This window comes from Triplophysa rosa, linkage group LG1, assembly GCF_024868665.1.
Source record: "Triplophysa rosa linkage group LG1, Trosa_1v2, whole genome shotgun sequence".
Classification (NCBI taxonomy): Eukaryota; Metazoa; Chordata; class Actinopteri; order Cypriniformes; family Nemacheilidae; genus Triplophysa; species Triplophysa rosa.
Genome location: NC_079890.1, coordinates 32937507 through 32940912, shown reverse-complemented (window position 1 = coordinate 32940912; position 3406 = coordinate 32937507). Strand labels below are relative to the sequence as shown.

General features: G+C 40.8%; 1 long non-coding RNA gene across 1 annotated transcript; it reads left to right on the top strand.

The window, feature by feature from the left end:
- The first annotated feature begins 509 nt into the window (after nt 1–509).
- Nucleotides 510–2254, top strand: LOC130559452 (uncharacterized). Its single transcript, XR_008963573.1, has 4 exons — nt 510–611; nt 741–790; nt 872–983; nt 1202–2254. It is a non-coding gene; the product is annotated as an uncharacterized LOC130559452 (long non-coding RNA).
- The last annotated feature ends 1152 nt before the right edge of the window (nt 2255–3406 follow it).

The window sequence follows — 3406 nt, the reverse complement described above, 5'->3', positions numbered from 1 at the left end:
AATCAGGTGCTGTTTTACTTATTTTTGAAGAAGAATAGAAAAGAATGCTGTCTTTAATGCTGTAACACTCCATAGGTCAAAATAAAGTTTCACTTGGATAGTTAAAGGGATAGTGAATGATAAGGGAATGAACATTCTTTCAGCATTTACTCAGCCTCGTGTCTTTCCAAACCTGTTTGACTTTCTTTCTTCTCCAGAACACGAAAGAAAATATTTTGGGGGCAACATTGGCCCCCATTGACTTCCATTGTATAGACACAAAACCACTGAGGCATTTTTCAAAATATTGTCTTTTGTGTTCTACAGAAGATAGTATACAGGTTTTGAACAACATGAGGGTGAATAAATGATGACAAAATCATTCAAAATTCCAGTTTAGCCAAATATCGAAAGACTCTTGGGTGAAAGTCATTTAAACATTTAATGTTATAGTTGAATACAGTTGAAACAAGATTTGCTATCTGACTGAAGTTGTGATACAGATACAGCTGGCAAAGTCACTTCAAGAGCTTATGAGTCACACCTACGACTTATATTCTGTGACCAGCTGCTCTCTGTAGCATTTCAGTGGGTTCTGACTTCATTCTTTTTTCAGATCTTCTGTTTCTGTGGTGAGCATTTTACTCCATTATCATATTTGCTAGGACTCTTATTTGCCCAAACATTTCTCAGATTAGCTACATAAACTGTTGGTTTTGACATGCTGGACCTTTCTTTGTGTTCTATTCGATATTTTTTAGGGTTGCTGGTCATTTGCGTCACATGACTCCAGTCCCACATTTCTACAAAGGTGCGTCATGGTAAAATATTAGAATAAACTTTAATAACTGCATCCTGACTCTTGCTCTTTTTGTACTTTATGATGTTTTAGCACAGGAGCTTGCCATGCGTGAATGCCTCGTTCTTCGTCGTGCATTGCTGTTTTGGGTAAACGTGGTTTGGCGAGGTGTGCAGGCGGTACTGACCGCAGACTTGCAATGAAGGTTGGTGTTTTAAGGTTGAATTACTATGACGGTTGGAAAATCCCTTATTACGTAATTACATACGGGTCAGGGGGCACGGTTAATCGTCTTCACATTTTCTGCTTTAAATAGGCCTATATTATGGCTAAGTTGACATTAATATTGGCTGTCACTTTCTGACTAGTTTATCTCTGTTGTTTTTTTGCTCCGTTTTGGAAATTCCTGTTCATTGTGCGAAGGCATAACTCCAGCCTGAGGGTTTTCATTTTGCCCTCGACCCAGACGCCCGAGGCTCTTCAAACAGGATACAGAGGTAGATGGCGAAAGAGATTTGAAGTGATAGCCCATTTTAGCGGAGAAAAAGGCTCTGATTGTCTCCGCTGCCCATCGCACCCTCCCCGCAACAGCCTCGCATGCCACTGGAGAAAGAAAGGAAAGAAAGCAGTTGAGTGAGAGAGAGAGCGAGTTAGCGAGAACAGTGTCGCTTTGCAGCTGCTCCTCTGGATGTTTTTGGATTACATCAGTGCCACGCAAAGAAAGGAGCAGAGGACTGGCAGAAAAGGGATCAGAGCGCAGAGGGAGCGGGGCACACTCCACAAATCAGGGCTCTTATTTTGGGAGGGGGCCGGGGCCTCGCTCCGGAGTTCTCTAGGACAGAGCTGTCATTGTTAGCAGGTTGAAGTGGGTAAAGCCAGGGCTCAATAGTGTGGCGGGACCCCCCCAATACCGTACCCCCTACTACCACATCCTGACAACACAGCAACAGCAACCCAACCCGGCCCTGTCAGCTGCCCGCGCCTGTGGATGGCATGCAGCTGGGATCACATTGCTTTGGGTACCCACTCCTGCCCCCCCTTTAGAATTAATACTCCTACATCTTTGTTTGGCAGGCGAGCGCTGGCATTGAAACGGGCACAGAGGAGGAGAAAAGATCAAGGCAAACTGCGGGGGAAAAGAGAAATTGGCATTTTAAAGCTAAGTTAACTGGCACCGTACTGTTCCAGAATGTTTTCTGGTGTTCTTATGGTCGTACTGGTCATTTTACTGATGTGTCGCAGGATTATATGGCATGGAATATGTTTTGTTGTGGGAGACAGAATATTAGCAAGGAAGGCCAAAACTAAAATTAAAACAGAAGATTTGGATTAAATAAGCGTTGTACTTACGAATATGTGCTTTTTTCCCTGATGTCTATATTCTATTGTATTCAAGCATTAGGTTTCATTATAAAACCAATGATATGAAACACCAAATACGTAGATAAATGAACTGTAGCACGTGCAACAATTAAATAAAGCTTTTTTTGGTGAAAATGTTATTTTTTATTAACATCCCAAAGATGTTGCAATCTTTAAAGTGATAGTTCACCGAAAAATTAAAATTTGACGTATCCTCTAGTCATTTCAAACCTGTCTAACTATGAACACAAAAGAAGATATTTAGAAAAATGTTGGAAACTGAACAACGGCGGTACCCATTCACCTGAATTGCTTTTGTGTGTCCATACAATAGAAGGGAATGGGTACCACCATTGTTCAGTTACCAGTTTTCTTCAAAATATCTTCTTCTGTGTTCTAAAGAAGAAAGAAAGTCACACAGGTTTCACCTATAGAGGTCACTGCAGTGGCCGGATACAGTAACTGAGGTTGTCATAAATTCATACACAAAAGTGTTGTTCTATCACATCTTATAATTAGTTTTAGGTTTGTTATTAAATAAATACAGTCAGTGATAATATCGTGTTTATTTTAATACGTCCTTTACAGGTAGTCACACTTTCTTTTCAAGCAGATGTACAAAGCATTAAGTACAATAATATGGATATATTAAATCATAATATAGAGGTTGTCAGTCTTAACATTCTGTTCATGTTCACATTATCAAAAATGACCGGTGTAATCTATTATGAACGAGCACTTACCTTTCTGCCATCAGAGTGAAAAGGTCGTGAAGTGAAGGTCTGCTTGATAAGGCCGTTGCCTGCAAATATGTAGTTTGTGAGGGGCCATTTGCAATGCACTGATACAGTGAATGGTTATAGTTAACAGTGTAAATGAATTGTGAGCTTAGCCATGGGAGAGTGTTCGGTGGAATGTGCTTCTTTACATGGGCTTTGACCTCTCGCACTGATTGATTGCCGTGCCGTCCATGCTCCAATGGACGCTGGAAGGTGTGAGACCTTTAGCACTACGCAGCTCAACTTCCACTCTAAATTCTTCTGCTTCCTTTTCCTTTTCATGCATCTATGGGTTAATGCATTAAAACGCTCTCATTTCGTGTTGATAGATATTGGCAATTGTTCATATCCCGTGAAGCAAGAGTCTGTTTTAAATGACTGAGGAGTACGGCGCTATAACTCACACAAAGAGAATCAACGTATTTACGAGGGGATGTCAAGACAAGAATGCTCTTCTTTTTTCCTTGGGATGTTCTTCTTCTTCAAA